This window comes from Pan paniscus, chromosome 18 (genome assembly GCF_029289425.2).
Source record: "Pan paniscus chromosome 18, NHGRI_mPanPan1-v2.0_pri, whole genome shotgun sequence".
NCBI classification, from domain to species: domain Eukaryota; kingdom Metazoa; phylum Chordata; class Mammalia; order Primates; family Hominidae; genus Pan; species Pan paniscus.
The window spans coordinates 96469943-96491278 of record NC_073267.2 but is presented as its reverse complement, the minus strand read 5'-3'; the positions used below and the strand labels follow the sequence as shown (position 1 = coordinate 96491278).

The following is a 21336-nucleotide window of genomic DNA, read 5'->3' as shown; positions in this document are numbered from 1 at the left end:
TGCTCAGAGTGAAGTGAGGATGGAGAACAAACACGTGCATGACTGTTTTAGGAAACTTTAGGCCTGAAACAGGTTCCTGAAACAACAGAGAAACTGTGGGTTTCCTTCTCCTCTCCCCACCACCCCCTGCATGCGGCAGACACACAGGCATGCGTCTGTTTACTTGCATGAATGCATGTCTGTATCTTGACCAAAAGTTAAGTCATATCTGAAGTCTCAGCCCAAGTTTTCCACAGGGCCATGGGCACTCGGGGACAAATTTAGCCTCTAGTAAAAGAGCAAAGTCTTCTGAGGCCAAACATTAAGCCACCATTTACCCAAGGACTGTATGGAGCTGGAAGTGAATACCACATTGTCTCAAACTATGGCCTCATGTCTTTGGTGTGAAGTTTCCTGGTTTCAACTACCTCTAATGATATCCTTCCAGATGGAAGGCTAAGCCAACTTGATTTGGACCACATGTCACAGATGCTGGTATGTGACATGGTTTGAGAAGGCTCAATCTGCCCATTGATTGAGAGTGTTTTTAGGGACTCATATCACACAGGCCCTGCTAACCCTTCTCCACCCACCTCCTCTGTGCCGCCGTAGGGAGGCTGCAGCCAGTAATTACGGGCTCAGCCACGGCTGGCTCTCACCCAGATGTTTACAGTCTCAGGGAGGCTGGATCCCAAATCCAGAGTGGTCACTGCAGACAGCAGAAGTAAGGAAGGCTCCAGCCTGATTTCCTGGGCTTCTGGATCCACGCTCGTCGATGGAGCTTTTGTTCCCTCATGGGGCAGACAGTCCAACAACTGGAGACAACACGGTGGGATTTTAGCTTCCTCCTGCCTTCCAGGCATGAAATGACCCAGGAGCATTTTAGGGCACTGTCCAGTAGGATCATGGTGTTGGGTGTCGTTTAAGGCTTCAGGGTATAGGGGGCCATCTAACGGAAGGACAGCTCTAGAGCTGTCAGGGTGGGCTGGGGCTAGGGCTGGCCAGGTCCCTCCAGGATGGCAGGGCTTTAACTAGTCTCCTTGAGAAGGCCAAGGTCGGAAATAAAGCTTAGTCCCTGAAAACAAGGGGGAGAAGGTGGCATCTGTGTTGACACCACCCTTGAATTTCCATTTGTAATATAACTTTTGTTTGTATCCATTAAGTCAACTGCCAAGGTTTGAATGTTTGTCTTCTCCCAAACTCCTGTTGAAACTTAATCCCCATGGTGACAGTAAGAGGATAGGAAATCTGCCTCTGCTATTGGAGAGTTGGAAGTTTTGGGATGTGATTAGGATTAGATGAGGTCGTGAGGGTGGGAACGAGCAGCTTTCCAAGGGGAGAAAGGGAGGGCTTGACTTGCAGGCTCAGCCCCCTCACTCTGAGATGCCTGCACCCCCATGAGACCTTGCAGAGTCCCCACCAACAGGAAGGCTCTCACCAGATGCCGCCCCTTCTGGAGACTTCCCAGCTTCCAGAACTGTAAGAAGTAAGTTCCTGCACCCCCATGGGACCTTGCAGAGAGTCCCCACCAGCAGGAAGGCCCTCACCAGATGCCGCCCCTTCTGGAGACCTCCCAGTCTCCAGAACTATAAGAAATAAATTCCTTTCCATTGTAAATTACCCTGTCTCAGGTGTCCTGTTATAGCAACAGAAAACAGACCAAGACATCAACTTAATAAACAAATTTCATTTTACCTGATCGTTTAAAAGTTTAAGGAATCCCTTTTCGTGGTGTTTCTCGCTATTCCTTTTTGTACTTTTAACCAATTTTTGCTTCTTACAAAAATGGTAAAGCATGTTATTTGGGTATGTTATTTGGGGCATAAATATTTGTGATGGGTGCTTTGTCATTTTTTCTCCCTGGGTACGCACATTATTATTTTTTTATCCTGAATTTCTAGAAGTGCAATAGGACTGTCATATTATCTGTTGAGTCTGGAGCCATGTGTGATGTTACCACATGTGGCCTTGAGCCTCTCTCAGCCTCCAGCCCATAGTAAAATGCAATCATTACTCAAGGAACGAAGAAATACATGCACATCCAAGAGAAGGAACAGCCTCAGAAGTTTGGATTTCCGCATTTGTGGGTTCTGAGTCAGGCCAGGGGAGTCAGTCACTTCCACTCCCTCACTTAGCAACTGCGTGACCTTGAGGACCATGGTCTACCTCTCAGCGTCCCTCAGGTGTCCACAGGACATTCACTAAGGCTGCTGGGCTGTTGTGAGAACTGTCCTGTTCAGGGCTCTGCACAGAACCGGGCACAGGGCCCGTCCGATGCCATGTGCTACGTGCCTGTGCCCGGGTCTCTCTGCCCCAAACAAGGATCTGGGTCACAGCCTGTGGATTCCCTATCTGCTCACTGCACACTCCCCCACACACCCAACCTTAATACATTTTCTGAATTAATAAGCAAGGCCGTCAAGTTCTCTCCTCTTCCCCACGTCCCTTACCTGTAAGGAGGAAACACTGACCAGCTTTGGTGCTGCCCCTGTTCTCGGGCCTGGGAGCAGTGGCTGCTGTCTCACCAGCAATCTCTAATGGATACAGAGAAAAGAGTTACTGATTGACCTTTTTTTTTTTTCCTGCTTTGCAATCTCACTAAAGCATTTCCTTTCCCTACCCCCATGCAGGAAGGCGAGAGCAGCATTATTCAGTTTCCAAAGTCTGAGCTCTCCTCACACCCGCAGGACTGGGGCCTGCAGCCAGTGGGGTGGGGGAGGGCGGTTAACACTTGCAGTGCCCGGGGGGTGGGTGACCTGTGCGCTCTCTCTCTCTCCCACGGAAACACGGAGGCCTGAAAGACGGCAGAACCGCACAGGGGCAGGACACACACGGACGCGGGGGGATGCAGGAAGAGAGTTACCAGATAAAATAGGGATGCCATTTTAGTATAAGTATATCCCATGCAATATTTGAATTTCAGATAAATAATTTTAATATCTACATCTCATGCAATATTTGAACTTCAGGTAAAAATGAATAGTTTTTAGTATAAGTATGTCTTGTAATATTTGAATTTCAGATTTAAAAAAGAACAATTTTAGCATAGAATAGGTCCTGTAGAAGTAAAAAAAACTTTTTCATTGTTATTATGGGTTGAATAGCGTCCACCAAGAAGTTCATGCCCACCCGGAACTTTAGAAGGTGACTCCATATGGAAATAGGTTCTTTGCAGTGGTAATTAAGACGAAGTCATATTGGAGCAGGGCGGGCCCTAAGTCCAGTGACTGGTGTCCTCATACCAATGAGGTGAAGACAGAGGAGGAGAGACGCGCAGGGAGGAGCCCGCGTGAGGGCGGAGGCAGAGACTGGAGCGATGCAGCCACGAGCCAAGGGATGCCTGGAGCCCCCAGGAGCAGGAAGAGGCCGGAAGGGTCCTGGATCCTCCTGGGGGAGCCCGCCCTGACACCTTGACGTTGGCCCTCTGGCCTCTAGACTGATAATACATTTCTGCCGTTTTAAGCGCCCCAGTTTGAGGTGATTTGTTACAGCAGCCACAGGACCATGACTAGAATTGCTTATGTAAAACGCACATTGAATCGGGCATCCTGTACTTTTATTTATGAATCTGGCAGCTCCGCTGGAGAATGGCTCCCAGGGAGGAGCTAAGCGGCTGCCTGGCCTCCCACGGCTTCCCGCTGCTCTTCCTGCCCTAGAGTGTGGGTCGGGCATTCCTGCAGCTCTTAGAAGGCTCCGGCCGCCCCCGCCACGCACCTGTGTCGTCAACAGCTCCTGCCCACAGGAGCTGTGACCGTGCACCGCAGGTGTCTCCACAGTGACCCTGGTGGAAGGAGCACCAGACCCCCTCCCCCAAATATTTCTGATGGCTTGAGACCCCCTGAGACCCTTAACATACTCTGGAGGATGTTAAGGGTCTCAGCCCAACCCCCTAAAAGGGTAAAAGGACCAAAGTTAAATCTCTCAAAAACCCTGATGCATGGGGCTGGGCAGGCGAGAGTTGCAATTGGGATTGAGAAGAAACTGATAATAAAGAGAATTTCTCGTACACTCAAATGTCATGGGCTGAATTCGTTCCTGCTGCAGCTATCACCGCATGTGCCAGAGTGATTCGTGCCTCCTGGTAGAACATTTTCCATTTTCTCCTTCCAGGAGTGAAATGTGAACCTCCTCTTCCCCGTCCCGGGAACGGTGGCGGCCCTGGCTCCTGGTCGCCCAGAAATCCTCAGGCGATTCCCAGGCACTGACGCGGAGGCCCGGCTTCCTGCGCTGTCGGGATGCAGGAGGAGGCCGGCGCTGAGCTCACCAAGCAGCTGAATAAATGCGCACGTCTGCGGGGAAATGCTTCCTCACATCTAATTGCCTGGTGATTAGAAGACCACCCACCATCTGAATTGCCTTCGATTTGTGAAGAGCCCTGGCAGCTCTCCTGCAAGATTCAGCGTTCAAAAGGAGGAAGGTAATCATCTGGAATTAAATTCCTGCGTTCCTCATCTGTCCTAGACTCACACAAGGGCCTGGCAGGCTGCACAGTTACTCACCCAGTTCACCCCCCAACCACGCACAGTTCGCACCAAGCCAGCAGAGCTACTGCCACCCCCCGACCCAGCACCAACAGCGCCTGTATCCTACCCCGAAATCTCACCGTCTTTCCTACAGCAAAGCAACCATTGGTGTCCAAACATAAAGGAGCAAAGAGGCCCCCGGCAGCCTTGCTTGTGACAGCTCCAAACTGGCAGAAGCCTGCAGAAATGAGCGCTACTCAGAAATGGTCAAACAATTGCACCTGCCAGCCATACACCGCAGTTTCCAAAGGAGGGGGCCCTCTACATGTTACAGGAAAGATGCTGATGGCATTTTCGAAAATGAGCAGCAGATTAATAGACTCCAAAACGTTTCTGTAAATGAAAAAATGGCAGAACTGAATATGTGTTTAGCACACACGCACACACACACACACACGCACACACACACACACACACACACACACAAACACACCCTGACTTGATTTGACAGCCAGGTAGAACCATGCTGGCTCTGATGTCTGCCTGTCTGGGTTCAAGGTCCTCCTCCCTAACTCACTATTTCTCTTCACTTTTTGGTGTGTGGTTTTTAAAAATTATTCTGTGCATGCTTTCACATCTGTGAAATGGGTGCAGCGGCAGTGTCTTCCCTACAGGTTGGCTCTGAGAACTGAGAGAGACGGAACGGACAGTGCTCAGCTCAGCACCTGGATCTAGTGAGCTGCCCTGGAGACCCTCGCTCTAGAAGTACCTTTATCTATACTATTGTAAATTAGTTACAAGGTAGAAGTTTCATCTGATAATTTTTAAAACTGACTGATGTCCATCAACACTTTTTTCCAAAGCTCATTGAACAGCAGAAATCCCCACTATAACTCCTTTTTCATTGGACATCAGAATAACTAGGTATGTCTTGAATCAGGGGTCCCATAAACTCTGAGACTTGGGCTAATTCCTTCTTCCTTTGCTCAAGGGGCAGAGGGGATGTCCCCACCATGGTATTTCATCTTGGGACCTCAACCAGGTCTCTGAGTCCTTTCAGCATCCTTGACGGTGGTGCCCCCACTGGCAGTTCCCACAGATCATCTCCTGATGATCTGATAGGTGGACAACGCCAGGTGGAGAGGTACCATTTGCAGTCATAAGTCTTTGCTTCTTACAGGTATCACCCTGTTTCTAATCTGGGATAAATGGGTCTTTAACGATCTCAGTGCCATGAACATAAACAGCTCCCTAGGACTGGAAGTCTCACAGGTGCCCCTCGCCCTGCACAGCAGCAGAGTCTGAGACAGAGGGAGGTTCATCACAGCCCCACCTGCCTGGCTCCAACAGCCCCTCCTCCATCAAAACTCCAAGCATCCCATCACCGCCTTCTCACATGTCACCTGTGAGAACTGGTAGGGTCCCCTCTTGGTTTTAGCCTCCTAACGTCTCTGTGAAAAGGAAGGCACCTTCGCAGATGGAGAGAGTTCCACAGACTAGGGTTTTCCTGACATCACTCAGCCCCAAACAGCTGAAGAGCTGGGCTTTGAAACCAGGTCCTAAAATCCACATTCCATCATCTTCTATATCAGAAATGATACATCACCTAAAAATATATATATATGGAGGGCACATTCCAGCACTGAGCTGGCTGCTAAAAGCTGTCAAAGATGTATCCTGAACTTGAACCTGCTTTGGAAGAAAAGTTCAGATTCATTAATGTTTAATAAAAATCTACTATTTTCCCCATTTGCTAATCTAATCTCTGGAGGAAGTTGGGAAGGGCCTCTCCGAAGGTGCCTGAGTCCTCTTTGGACCTAGCTGGGAGAATGCGGCTTCCTGCAGAGCCCTGAGGTGACAGTCCCCGCCCCATAACACAGGGCACTTCCAGCTCCATCCTCCTGCTGCAGCCAGTGCCATTTTAACGAGCTTTTAAGGCTAAGTCTCCCTAAATCGCCCTCCTTTCCCATCTTTAAAAAAAAGTGAGGGAGGGTTCCTGCAGGAAATAAAAAGCTGCTTAGTAGTAATTCCTAGGAAACAGAATTGGCGTTCTGGGAAGGGAAGGCAGCCCCTCTGTGGTTTTCCTTGAATAGGCGCTGCCGTTGGTATTTAAAGTTGTCAGAATGCTTCATCCTTTCCCTTTGATGTAACGCAGACCCCAAGATGCCAAGATGCCGAGAGTCCTCAGGCTGGGGTGGAATATTTACTTCGTTCGTTATGAGATAGAGTTGACTCCAAGCAGATGGTCGGTCCCTCAAATGCCCGTGGATTTTGTGGGCTCTTTTTCTTTCTCCTCTAATCATTTGTCAAGCTCACGCAACTGGATTTCTTCAACCTTCCCAAGCGGCCTTTTTTATACAAGCTCAGCAGGTGCCTCCACTTCCTAGGACAGCTGTGCCTGCCCCAGAGATGTGGGCATACTCCTTGTCCCTGTCTGCTGGGCAGCTAGCCTTCTTCTTCACCGGAGCTGAGACCTGCAGAAGGGTGCCTGGAGAAACAAGAGGCTTTGGAAGCGTCAGGTGACAGGACCTGGCTGTGGTTTACATTTTTCACCTTAAGTTTAACAAGTATTTCAACCCCCTGGAAAACTGCTTCTCTACAATAATAAACAGAACCTGCAGTGAGTCTGTGGCAGGCTCCCAAGCCCGGGTGGGGCTGGGGGCCATTCCCAGTAAGCTTTGGGAGACCTAACAGTAGTCAGGAACGCACACAGACAATGGGGGAGGGCTCAGAGGGGCTGCTTCAGCCCAACTGGCCCTAATTTAACAGGGGTGCAGTGGGGTTGGTGAGGTAACCTAAGGTTTTGAGTTACACATGAGCAAGTCAAATAGCATATAAATAATAGACGTAGCGTGTTACAGGGGAAAAGGGGGCCAGTGTGTGTCTGCCTGCCTGTCTGGTCTGTTATTCATCAAGCCAGTGTGGTACCTTCTGTGGCTTGTTCATCTCTGTTCACAGCTCCAAAGTTAGCCAAGGGCCTGTTGACAAGACTTGGAAAAAGATGCTGAGATCCTGGTCCTGAGAAACAGGTTGTTACCGTGGAGACACCATTCATTCATGAGCATTCGTCAAGCACTTACTGTGTGCTAAGCTCTCTTCTAGGCAAAGGGGTCCGCAGTGAATGGAAACTCAATGAAATATGCCCCTTCGAGCCTCGCCTTTCAAAATGTGATCCATGACTAGCACCATCTGCATCCCCAGAAGTCTCTAGAAATGCAGTATCAGGCACCTCCCCAGGCTGCATAGCTGGAGCTAGATTTTAACAATATCCCCTAGGCCTTTTGAGTGGGCCATAAGGTTTAAGGAGCATTGCACTAGGCACGAAGAGAAGATCTAGGAAGGAAGATCTGAGCGGCCCCAGTGGAGCAGAGGTGCTCTCTGGTGGTGTGGCGGGCAGCCAGGGTGCAGGGTGGGCTCAGCAGTGGCCGGGGCGTGGGGGAACCTGGCTGGTTAGTGCCAATAACCATGATGCAGGACAGCCTAGAGATGCATGTCTTTCCCCCGTGACATAAACAAAGTAACGGCCCCCAAACGATGTCCACATCCTAATTCCTGGAAGCTGTGAATGTGACCTTACCTGGCGAAGGGACTTTGCAGACAGGATTAAGGACCTTGTGATGTGAAGCTTATCCTAGATTATACTCACAAGGGGTCCCCTGTGAGAGGGATGCAGGAAGATCAGACAGGAGAAGGTGAGGGGGTGACACAAGCAGAGATTGGAGTGGCGTAGCCACAAGCCAAGGGGTGTGGGCAGCCTCTGGAGGCTGAAGGGACAAAGGTGGGTCCTCCCCCAGAGCCTGCAGAAGGAACGAGCACTGCAGACACCTTGACTTGAGCCCCGTAAGTCTCAGTATGGAATTCTAACTTCCATCACTATGAGAAAATATATTTGTATTGATTTAAGGGCCTGCCTTTGTGACAATTTGTTACAGCGGCAACAGGAAACGGGTACACTCTTTCAACAGAGATTTTCGGGTGATGCCCATATAGAATTAGTCTCTGCTTAGGGAAGGGTCCCAGCATCCACCTCTTTTCACTTCTTAATCTGGTCCTGAGATCGCCAAACTCAGGGACCACAGACCCAGGCTGCTCACATCCCCATTTTTGAGGGGCACAGAAAGTTCTGGAAGGAATATCTCAAGTGGTGTATGTGAGAAATAGAAGCATTAAATAACAAAGCCTCCAGGTTCTGTGTCTTAAACCTCCTCAGGGCTCACAAAGCTCCTAGTTCTGGGTTCTGCATACAGTTGGCACTTTAATAGAGTATCTGCTGACTGAGGTCACATGAGCATCCAAGCTGAGCCCTCTGTCCCCTTCAGCTGAGGGTTCTGATCGATGGCGCCTTCTGTCCAAGAAACAGCCTTCTCCCATCCCCTGTTCGCTCTTCATACACTGGTTTCTTAAGGTTCTACTCCAGGTCTTCTCATGCTCCTCCTTCCCTGGGAATCTTGTCCTAAACCACCACACTCATCACTGCCTCTCTCCCCAGCCTGCTGCTCTCTCCTGAGTCCTGACCAGCTTGATGTCCCTGCCTGGACTCCCAGCACCATCTCATCCCTCCTTCTCACCCCTCTCCTGCCTGGCAGTCCCCAGGAATCATTTCCAACTCATCCTTCTTTCTACCTTCCATCCAATCAGCACAGGGACCTGTCAATCACGCTCCCCAAATGTCTCTTGGATCCCGGCAGCACCTTATCACCACCACCCTGCTCCTGCATTCCCTACCTGGATGCTGGTAGCTGCTCCCAGCTGGTCCCCCTGCAAGCTATGATGTCCTCCAACCCACACCTGATCACAACCAGCTCCTTCTTAAATGACTCTCCATTGCCTTCAAGAGAAGGTGCAAACATCCCCAAGACTGGCACCTGCTTTCCTCTCCAGCCTTCCTCTCCCACACCCCCTCCCCACGGACTCACAGCTCTTAGGAATCCACTCAGAGATGTTTAATACAAGGATACCTGTTTATGCTAGGAGGCTTTGTTCTTTCTCTTATCTTCCTTGAAATTGGTATTCTCATTTACAAATGCCAAGTGTCTCCACCCAGTAAGAAGTAAACTTCTGCAAAATAACCATAAGCCATCAGGCATATATGATGTAGCAGGAATCATGCCCACTAATTTACATAAAACGCCTCATTTTAGGCTGAACACTCCAAACTTCTTTCAGTTCCTAGGCCGACCATATTTTCTTTCTCCTTGGGGACTTTGATCTGCAGTAATCGCCGGCTAAAACCTCCTCCCCAGCCCCACCTCTGCCAGGCCAACATCTACCTGTCCTCTGGATCTGGAATCCATGGTCTCTTCCTTAAAGACAAGGAGGAGTCCCTGAAATTCGCTGTCTTGGTGCCCTGTATTTGCCCCTGTATTTTCCCCAAGGGGAGGACACATACCTGTTCTCTCCCCAGTGAGAAAGCGTGGTGACAATCCATCCTTCCTGCCCATCTCTCCTCTCTCCATCTCAAACTCTCTCTCCCCCAAGTAAAAAGGGGGAGGAGTCATACAGCTATTTTGGTTTTTTATTAATTTTTTTTTTATTTTTCGACATGGAGTCTTGCTCTGTCACCCAGGCTGGAGTGCAGTGGTGCGACCTCGGCTCACTGCAGCCTCTCATGCAGCTATTTTGAGCAGTGACATCTGACACAAGTGCATGATAACTTGACTCAGCATCCTAGAGGCGAGTTCTGTTCTCTGCCTCTTCTTGGAGCAGCTCCCATTTTCACTCCTGGATGTTCAGCACCTCAGCCTGCACCTGCACAGGTAAGCTATGTCTATCCTTCCTGATGAGGGTCCAGCCACCTTCAATTCTGGTAGAGACAGGGAGAAGACAAGGGAAGCATGGGCTATCCCATAACGCTGTCTTTCCCAGAGGCTTTACGTTGGACACATCAATAACCCCACTCATGAATGAGGCTTCCATCCTCTTCTTGAGATATACATATGTATTTTTTAAATTTGCTTATTTATTAACTTGTCAACCATGAGAAACTAAACAGGAGGAGGGGTAACTTGGGCACCCTCAGTCTTCGTTAAAGCTTGGACGATTATCTCTCTTTTTTACTAGATTCAAACTTTCATCAATACATGATTTCTATCAGTCTTGTTCACCACTGTGTCTTCAGCAGGTAGCACAGGCCTGGAATCAAGTAGGTTAACAGGCTTCGCTGAATGCATTGATCCAGGTTCCCAATCAGTATAGACAAACAGCTTCTCAGAGGGCAGATGACCCCAGAAGTCACCAACCACCAGGCTGGATCTGAACCTGTGACCTACTGGAATATTCCACTACCTACATCTGCCCACCTCCCCTGCCAGTAAAAGCCAACTTGTAAAATTACCCAACAGTCCAGGCAGACAAGCACAGGGATTGTTGGCGGGCTCTTGTGTGCCAACACAGCATGAAATACCTGTTTCTCAAGGACCCGGGAAGGCCATCTCTGTGCTGTGGGCTGCATCTTCCTGCTCCCCGGAAGGTTTCTAAACAACCCACTGGCCCAAGGCCAGGGAAAGCAAATGCATTTCTTCCCAGCTATGTGTAAAAGAGGTTTAGGGTTTGGGATCTTTGTATGCAACAGGCACCGCCTCGTTTCTTTTCATAAGTAGCCTTGGCCGCCTCATTATTAAATGGGAGAGGATAGGATAGTGGTGCCCATGTTGTGGGGCTGCATGGAGGCTGAGTGAGCATAGTGAGAATTTGGACATGAAATGCTGAGCACGGTGTTGGGCACATGCTGCTGTCCATCATCTGTTGACACTCATCATCTTCACTATCACTTAGCACCCCCCAGCACACACACCCCTACCTACAAGCCCTGTTGTAATCCCTGCTTTCAGATGAGGAAACTGAGGCTCAGGGTGGCACAGCTTTTCAGCAGATGGAACAGAGCCTTAGCCCTCCAGGCAGTCTGACGTTACACCCAGAACCTTAATCTCTGCCTTAGTCCAGCGTGATGGGGCTGAGGGTGCTGTGCTGAGACTACAGAGCCCCAGGTTCAAGTTCCAGCCTTAGACAGCCTTGAGCAACTCACCTTACCCACCACCCCATGCCTCAGTTTCCTCGTGCATAAAATTGGGAGCTATTTTAGGCAATGTTAAGACTTCTCCCAGCTCTAACAATACCCAAGCCCAAAGAGGGCTGTGCACATTATGGCCTTTGTTTTCCAGATTCGAATGTGCCCCTCAGATCTCCATGCCATGCAATTTCTCGGACAAACCAACTCACGTCTTCTTATTGGCCCCATGTACCCATGGGATCAGCAGATGTAACATTCTGACATCACACTTAGAAAACTTCCCCCATCTGGATTTCTGCAACCCACAGGGAGTCATTTGCCAAACATATGTTTTACAAAACATGGGCCCACTGCACTCTGACTTGTTGTGAAGTCGATACAACCCACCTTTTCCCAAAGCACATGACTCTGGCCCATGCATGCTGTCTGGCTGGGGAGAGAGATGCAAGACTACTGATGTCAGGGGCGGAGGGTGGCAGGAAACGTGCAAGGTCACACATTGCTAAAAATGTAGGCATGTAACGTGGTGATAACAGACACACAACGGGTCAGTGTACAGTGGAGAAGAATTCTAATGTCAGGCCAACTATTGCTGTCAGGAAGAGCATCAAGAAGTGTTTCCACATACCACCGCTCACTTTTCCAGATGACATTCAAGAGAGGAAGAGGCAGCGGACATCACCGGCCAGTGAAGTTAGGAGGCTTCGGAGGCTCCAGAGTCATGATAGATGTTTTGAACCTTGTAGCCAAACCCCTCCACGCAGAAGTTAAAATATCCACTTTCTCTGGAGGACAACTTTTTAAAAAATTGTTTTTTTTTTAATTGTAGTAAAATATACATAACAAAATTTACCACAATAACCACTTTCAAGCGTGTAGTTCTGTGGTGTTGACTATATTCATACTATTGTACAACCATCACTACCATCCACCTCCAGAACTTTTTCATCTTCCTAAGCTGAAACGCTGTCCCCACTAAATGATAACTCCCCATCTCCACCCCATAAGTCCCTGGCAATCACCCTTCTACTATCTTTTTCTTTTTGTTTTTCTTTTTTTTTTTTTTGAGATGAAGTTTTACTCTTGTTGCCCAGGCTGGAGTGCAATGGCACGATCTTGGCTCACTGCAACCTCTGCCTCCTGGGTTCAAACAGTTCTCCTGTCTCAGCCTCCTGAGTAACTGGGATGACTGGCACATGCCACCACGCCCAGCTAATTTTTGTATTTTTAATAGAGACGAGGTTTCATCATGTTGGCCTGGCTGGTCTCAAACTTCTGACCACAGGAGATCCACCTGCCTCGGCCTCCCAAAGTGCTGGGATTACAGGCGTGAGCCGCTGCGTCCGGTGCCTTCTACTTTCTGTCTCTATGATTCTGCCTACTCTAGGTGCTTCATCAAAGTGGAATCATACAGTGTTTGTCTTTGGTGACTGGCTCTTTTGCAGAATGTCTCCAAGGTTCATCCATGTTGTAGCAGGTGTCCGCCCTTCATTCCTTGTTAAAGCTGAATAATCCTCCATTACTTGGATGCACCATTTTCTTTCTTCATTCATTCATTGATGGACACGTGGGTTGCTTCCACCTTTTGGCTATTGTCAATAATGCTGCAGCGATTCCCAGGCTGGCTGAGTAATTGGTAGTCTACAAAGCTGCTTGGCACAGCGTCCCCAACCTATAGGGAGTAGTTGTGGGTTCAAAGAAAACCCACAAGACTTTAGAGCCAAAATACATCTGGTTTCCAATGTTTGACTGGCCAGCTGCAACTTTAGGCAAATTTAATCCTCCTGAGCCTCACGCTGCTCATCACCAAAATGGGAATTACAGTAGACAGCACTGGTCGCTGTCCCAGCATCCACACTACCTCCTACATCCTAAGCGAATTCTGATTTCTTTTTTCAACTTTCTTCCACGCCCAGGTGATCTCAAGGGGCTGAGACATTCATAGTTCCAGGGATGGGGCAAGTCCCGCCCCCTTACCAATGATTGGTTCAGACACTCAGGCTTCAGCTAATCGGTTTCTAGCAGTGCCTTAGCAACTGTTGCTAGTGTTAGGCCCTTGATCTGAGTGGCCCAATCAGGTAGAGGATGGGCTTTTATTCCAAGTTGGAGAAATGACGCTCCTCGGAGCTAGGAAATGAACAAGAGTTTCTGCAGCTGCTGATGCTGCTGCCATCCCGCAACAACGAGGGAAGGAGCATGAGAACAAAGCCCAGGCACAGAAGAAAGGCAGCCGTAAAAGTGTCAGAAAAACGGAGCCGGAGCCTGATTATCCTCCTCATCTTGGTACACATTCACACTCACACACTCCCTATGTCTGCGGACTGAGAGTCAGAATATTCAAGCAAAACAGATCTCCTTAAATGGCAGTGACCTTACCTGAAATTTAACAGGCCCCAAAGAACTGAATTTGCCAGTCTAAGGTCAACCAGGAAGGCTGTGTGCCTTCAAGCCCACCACTGAAAGACGCCGACCAATTCACCTGTCTCCTGTATGATTCTGGGTTCACACACATGGGTGCACAGACTCCCCCGAACACACACACACACACACACACACATGCACCTGCACGCATGCACACACACAATTAGGTTCAGAAATTAAACCTCAAAGTAATAGTAGGCCTCAATTATCCTACATAGCTGTGAAACAGATAGCCTGTTAGCTAGTCACTGGAGTACTGCTTGAAATAGAGATTTATTACAGAAAAAGCAGCACATACAAAAGTTTCTATGATCAGTATTACGGCTGATTGTGAAATAAGACATCATTGGAAGTGCACCAAAAATGAATAATGCAGGGACTGAACAGAGAAGCTGAGTGAAGACAAGCCAGATAAAGAAGGAACACATATTTTTTCAGCCCACAGCTTCACCCATTTTCAGCGAAGCAAGGATTTCCCTTAGGGTGAAGGGAGAATCCTAGGTCTTTCTATTCCATTTCCGGGCATGACCAGGCACCAAAATCATGACAGAGTAAGCTTGAAAAGAAAGACTTCATGAAGACTGCTGGTCAAGACACAACCGGGGAACAGAAACATCTCAGCATGTACAGGAGAAGGAATTTAATCCAGGAAGGAGATTGTGGCTGGTGGAGGGTCAGAACAGCCACTGCAGTGTCAAACCACACACAGTGAATTATTCATTCAGATCTCATGACAAGGAAACTTGGTGTCTTTGTCTACCTGGGCTGCTGTAACAAAATATCATCCACTGGGCAGCCCATGCACAACAGAGATTTATCTCTGGCGGTTCTGGAGGCTGGGGTGTCCAAGATCAAGGCCCTGGCCACTTCAGTGTCTGGTGAAGGTCACTTCCTGATTCATAGATGGCACCTTCTCGAGAGTCCATATATGCTGGAAGGGGCAAGGGGCATCTCTGGGGCATTTTTTATTACTTTATTTTTATTTATTTAATTTTTTGAGATGGAGTTTCAGTCTTATTGCCCTGGTTGGAGTGCAATGGCATGGTCTCCACTCACTGCAATCTCTGCCTCCTGGGTTCAAGCGATTTTCCTGCCTCCGCCTCCCAAGTAGCTGGGATTACAGGCGCCCGCCACCATGCCCAGCTCATTTCTGGATTTTTAGTAGAGACGGGGTTTAATCATGTTGGTCAGACTGGTCTAAAACTCCTGACCTCAGGTGATCCGCCCACATTGGCTTCCCAAAGTGCTGGGATTACAGGTGTGAGCCACCGTGCCCGGGCTTGGGGCTCTTTCATAAGGGCACTATTCCCACGCATGAGGGTTCTACCTCACAAACCACTCACTTCCCGGAGACCTCACCTTTTGATAGCATCACATTGTAGGTGAGAATTTCAATATTCAAATTTGAGGGAGACACACACATTTGGACCATAGCACACAGCTGGGTCATAAAGCCAGGGTTCCGAGGCAAGTCTGAGGTCATCAGCCAAGGGTGTCTGCATCAGACAACACTCAACTCGGGATTGGCACCCAGCCAGTGCCCTACACTATACAAGATGCTACTATAGGGACAGGGATGACCTCTAGCAAGGTGACCCTCAGTGGGCCAGAGGGGGCTTCTGAAGAGAATTTCTCTAGCTTCTTGGTGTTTCCTGCCTGCTACTTTCAAACAAGGGTCCATTTTTAATGTTTTCCCAGTAATACCTTATGAATGTTATTGCGAAGGTAAAGGAAATTATATTTTTGCTCTTATTGTTGTTCACTCTATTCCCATTTAGCAATTAACATTGAAAGGTAAGAAAACCAAGAGAAAGAGAGAGATTGGAATGTGGATATAGACGCAGATGTATAGAAATATATACATAGTAGAAATAAAAAAGGGTTGGCTATGGAGAAGGATACACAGATAGAGATAGTAAGACAGTTGGACAGACAGACAGGTTTGTTTTTTTCTTAATAATAGGAACCAGAGGATGATCAGGAAGGTGAGGAAAAGAAAAAGATGAAAGCCCTGTCTAAGATGCCCACAAGTTCTCTAGTTTGCATTTGTTCCCTTGGTGAGCAGAAGGGTGCATGTCCTCTCTTACCATGATGTGAGGAACCTATATCATCCCAGGGCACAAGAGGGTGAAGTTGGCCATCTGTGCCCTTCTCTGCCTTGTACCCTAGGCACGCCCCTCCTGTAGATCCCAGTTGCTCTTTCTGCCAAAAAGGGGGCAGACCTGGTGAGTAGCTAAAGTTCCTTCCCGCCTGAAGGCCCCTCAAAGGTTTTCTCCTGTGCCTTCCCCACAGCCCGGGTCTGTACTCTACTGGGATTTGCTGGGCTAGATTCTCAGAGGAGCTCAACATTGATTGAGTTCCGCGCTCCACGTTAAATCTTTGGAAAATTAACTAAAGATCTCCTAGTAAGATGCTTGTAACTTACTACATAAGGTGAAATAGTGACTTTACAGTACAAAAACTATAACCCAAGTATTACCACCAGCAGCAGGCTAAATCAACACCGCAGGCCCCGTGATCAATATATGTGATGAGGACATTACATCCTGGTGTTGTTGCCCCAAGTCTTGACGTGAATCTGACCACAAGGACAATTCGGACAACCTGAAATGGTGACACATTCTACAAAATAAACATCAATGTCATGAAAGACAAAGACTCAAGATTTTCTGCTTAATGGAGACTAAAGAGATGCGACAACTGAATGCCAGGCATGATCTTGGATATTCTTTTGGCTCAAACAGTCTTAGGACAATTGAAAAAATCTGAATGAGGTCTGTAGCTAATAGAATTGTGTCAATGCCACATCCTTGGTTTTGTTAATTGCATTGTGGTTACAGAAGAGAATCCCTTTGTTTTCAGGAAATGCACACAGCAGTATTTAATAGTAAAGGCACATCTTGTCTGCAACTTCCTCTGTGTGTGTGTGTGTGTGTGTGTGTGTGTGTGTGTGTGTGTGAGAGAGAGAGAGAGAGATGCAACAAATATGGTAAATATTAATTTTGGGGACTCTGGGTGAAGGGTATCTTGAGATTTTTGTGCTCCTCTTCTGCACATCTGAAATCATGTCAAAAAATAAAAAAGGTGTGTGCTCTGCAAGGGATACCCAGATACCCATGCAGAAGAGAGAACTGATTCAAGAGATGAACCCAGGTGGGAGCCACGATGATGCTCACTGGGGAATGAGCCTGTAAATCCAGGAGAGGCTGCACCTGCAGCCCATTCCTCCAGGGTGGTTCTCCTAGACCTGCTTCAAGTGTCATGGTTTAAATTCTCAGGCACCCCTTGGGCCATACTGACATTTCTATTGGCTTTGGGCTAGGAGGAGCTAATATGCCTTGCACATGATGATAGCTTGGAGAATGTAAAAATGCTGAGCTGTTATCACACCTAATGACATGATACATGCGAAGACGTAGTGTGTGCATGGAACAGCGTAATGGAGTCCTACAGCCTTAAGCCAGGATTTCATGTGTGATACACAGTAGTCACGGCTGAAATCTTTCTCCAGTGTGGCTGCTCCCTCCTCATTGAACACAAAGCAAGTTATACAATTCGGTTTTAGCAAATGTCTTGTGAGATGCGCTAGCACAATCTTAAAGATCATGTGTGGGTAAAAAGAACAACCTCCACCCATACCAAGCATTTTCAGTGCCAGGCCCTACCTGAAACACAACCGTGATCTCCATTTGAGCCAGGAAAACCCCAACCACGCGGAGCCGCAGAGCCCGCCCCCCACCCAGTGACTCTCCGGTGTGTCAGTGCCAGGGTCTGAAGGTACTGAGGCTTTGCAGGCATCATCTCAAGCCAGCAGGGTCTGAAGCTACTGAGGCTCTGCCAGCAACATCTCAAGACAGCATGGTAGCTCTTTCCCAGCACGCCACGCTGCCCTGCACACACTGCTAGCTTCTGTCTATACTGCACTTGGCACTGACAGCAATCCGATCAGATGCAGCATGCGATTGCTTTGTTCCATTTTCCCAAGGCCCACTCACAGGGCCTGTAGGTACCTGCACGGTCCAGGTCCAGGTCCATCGTTGTTCAGTCGAGCCACCATGCATTGGAACAACTGCATCTTTCAATTGCGTCCTCCAGTTTGCCCAGAGCCATCCGAGCATGGATTCAGAACTGGATCTTTGCCTCTCTCAACAAAGTACACTAGGGGACTGAAGCATCCACCTCAAGTGTAGTGTTTTAAATAAGAAAGAAGAACTTAAATTCACCCACTGACCCATTTCCACAATCGTCAAAGTCACATGGCTTTATCAGTATTGTCATTTCTGTGTGAAACTTAGCTCTTACATGCTTAAAAAATAAGAGTAATTGTTCAGATATGCTTGGGAACCAAAGAAAGAACACAACTACTGTTTTCTCCACATTGTCAAACTCAAACAAACACCTGTGACAGATGAGCACCGCCTACTGAGGTCACAGTTCACCTTTCTGCACAAGAGCTGGTGGCTTTGTTCTCTGTCTGGAAGGACTTTCTGTCTCCCTCTGCTGCGTGTCCTCTGGCCTCTTGGGCCCATCCTTCGACGCCAAACTCAAGGGCCATATTCAGCCTTCATCTTTGGAGGGATGCCCAGGGACAGATGTGTCCACGGGACCCCCAGCACACAGAGTGACCTTTCGGGGCTTACCCTTCAAAGGTGTCGTGTCATTTCCCTGTGCCCTGACCTCCACGCTGAGTTCCCTCTTTCCTTACTGGCCGTGGCGTTGCATGGGTATAAGTGATTGTATGTAAGACAGGTATAGGATTTGTTTTCTGATAATCCATGAGTTTTATATTTCTGCCAAAAGTTATAAGTGAGCAATCTTATATATACATCTGCCAGCTCAAATGGACACAATGTAGGCACAGGCATCTTGTGTTGAGAGGCATAATGGGGCCATCCCCGGGGTCTGCAGGGAAGCAGGCAGCAATTGATGAGGGGCATTCGTCCTGGGACGAAGGAAGGCGAGAAGCAGCCAGTATTTCCTGTTCTTGATACAATGTTACCCTGCCGCAAGGGTGGAAAATCCCATGTTTAAACCTGAAACTGATTGTTCCTGGCCACCAGCCACTCCCACATCCCCGAACCAGGGAGGTGACTTAAAGCAGTGCAGTGACCTGCCTGAATCACTCGAGCTCTTGCTGAAACGCAGGTTCTGAACCAGGGCCTCCAGGGCGGGGCCTGAGAATCTGCATTTATAACCAGCTCCCAGGTGATGTCTGAGGACCACACCTTGGGTAGTGAGGACCTAGAGTGAGTGAATGAAGAGAACTTACACAACAGCCCAGCACATTCTAATGAGAAAGGTGACACCACCTACCCCTCTATCATTCACCAGCTTAGGACAGCTGGGTACCTCGTGGCCATCCTCAGTCAGCCCCACCTCTCAGGCCAGGGCCTGCTGTCTTTGATGAAACCCCTCTGTCCCTCCCACGCCTTTGCGCCTGTTATTCTCCAGCCCACCCTAAGTCCCCCATGAGGTGCTGGATGTCTCAGGCTTGGATCTCCTCATCACCGCCTCTCTTCTTCCTCAGTACCCTGGGAGCTACCCACGTGGGCTCTCAGTGGCCCCTGCTCTCTGGCTTCTGGCAGGGGATCGGCCAGGCAAGGCAGGCAGGGACATCCCCCTCCTCAAATGGCGCTTGTGTCTCCCGGAGAACTGTGAAGTGCAGGAGGCAGGGGGCCTGGGGAAGGGCCAGTGCCTGGTGAAGGAGGGCCACTGCTATTATTTATTAGAACTCTTTGTTACTTTTATTAAATCTGGAGGTTCCAGCTCAGTTCCCTCCTCCATGAAGCCCTCCTGGCTTAGCTCGACCTTCCTTAGTATCTTTCTTCTTTGAATGCACCCAGTGAATAATTTAGGCCCTTATTTTGAGCCATCTTCCTTCTTTTTCCTTAGTTGCCTCCAAGGCTCAGTCTGGTCCCCTCGACATGACAAGAAGCTTCGATTCACTCACAGTAAACTTTTGCCAATGAGGAAAACCACAAAACACATCTGAAACTCAAATAACTCAAAAATGGTTTGGAAACAGTCTGTTTCTTTACGTCTCTCCCAGTGTTGGTAATACGTGTTTGGGGAAAATGTCTAAAAATAACGAAACACTTTTTAAAATCTACTTTTAAAACAAGCTTTATCGAGATATAACTCAAGTACCACACCATTCACCCATTTAAAGTGGACAATTCAGTGGGTTTTCGTATATTCACAGAACTGGACAACCCTCAACACAGTCCATTTTGGAGCATTTTTATCCATTCAGAAAGAATCTGTGCACCTGTTAACAGTCACCCTTCCTCATCCTGCTGTTTTGAGCCTGCATTTAAAACACGAGGCAGGAAAAGACCATTTTACCGATGTAAAGCCCAGGACATATGTTTTGTTTACATTGTCTTTGAGGCTTATCCCTTTTTAAAAATTTACTGGCTAAGTTTCAGGAGAATCAAATCAATGGCATGAAAACCTACCTGTTTTGCAGAACATCCCAGGTCACCTGCCTCCTTGCACACCTGAGGGTTGAAGGAGGGCATGGCACTGTGGCGTCCGCCACCCCATCTGGCTTTCCCACGCCTCTGGCCTCACCCCTGTCGGAGGTGAGAGCTGGTTCCTGCCCGTCTAGAAGGAGCTTTAAGCTCGGCCTCCTATGTTGTAACAGAGCCCGGGAAGGAAGCTTTCACTTGTGAGCCAACTGCAGGCTTGACGGACTCAAAAGGGTGGTGTGGAAACAAAGAAAACACTGTATGTGGAAGATGGTCAAGACAATCACAATGCTGCCATTTATTGAATATTTGCAGAGTGTCTGGCATACTGCTAAGAACATTACATGCATATCTGGTTTAATCCTCATGACGACCTTCGGAGGTGGATCTTATTAGTTTGCCCGAGTTTACTGCTAAGGAAGCTTAAAGGAAGAGCTCCAGTAACTGCCTGGAGGGTCTTCCCTGATCTTCCCATCAGTCTAATGATCTGTTTGGTTAGAAGGAGGGATCAGTCTGAACTGGATGGCCTTCTGAAGTCTTCAAAGCTCTCGAATCTGAGAATTCTGAATTCTACAAAATCTGAATCATAGGACGCCCTTTGAATAAAAGCACTGGATCCTTTTAAACCCAAAAAGAAGGGAGATGTGCATGTGGGGGGTGTGGAGAGAGCCTATTTTTAATGTAAGTCAGGAATGTCTGCTATGTGTGGATGACATGAGAGCTCTCAACCTCTGGGAGCCTGTCCCCAGGTCAGCCTTGGTGAGTCTAGCCCCAGCTATGGGTGCCTACCTGGGTTTTCACCTGTCCTGAGGTTTACTGTCCCCCACCTGCAAGCATGAGGCCCAGAAGCTGCCATCAGCCTTTGGTCTCTGGTACGGGCCTTTAGCTGTGAACTCACATTATTAATGTTAAAGACATTGATGTGACTAGCAGTGGTGTCCCATGTGACCATTCAAGATTCCCAGTGGCTGGAGACAGGACTCCAGATGTGGCA

The 21336-nt window shown here is 48.4% G+C and overlaps 1 long non-coding RNA gene across 1 annotated transcript in view; it reads right to left on the bottom strand.

Moving 5' to 3' along the window:
- LOC117976317 (uncharacterized) overlaps positions 1-6262 on the bottom strand; it is a 53586-nt gene extending 47324 nt beyond the window's left edge. Inside the window, exons 1-3 of the long non-coding RNA XR_010110320.1 lie at positions 3987-6262; positions 2430-2513; positions 573-794 (exon numbers count right to left, since the gene is read on the bottom strand). This is a non-coding gene — a long non-coding RNA (uncharacterized LOC117976317). The remainder of the gene's footprint in view (positions 1-572; positions 795-2429; positions 2514-3986) is intronic.
- Between the last annotated feature and the right edge of the window lie 15074 nt (positions 6263-21336).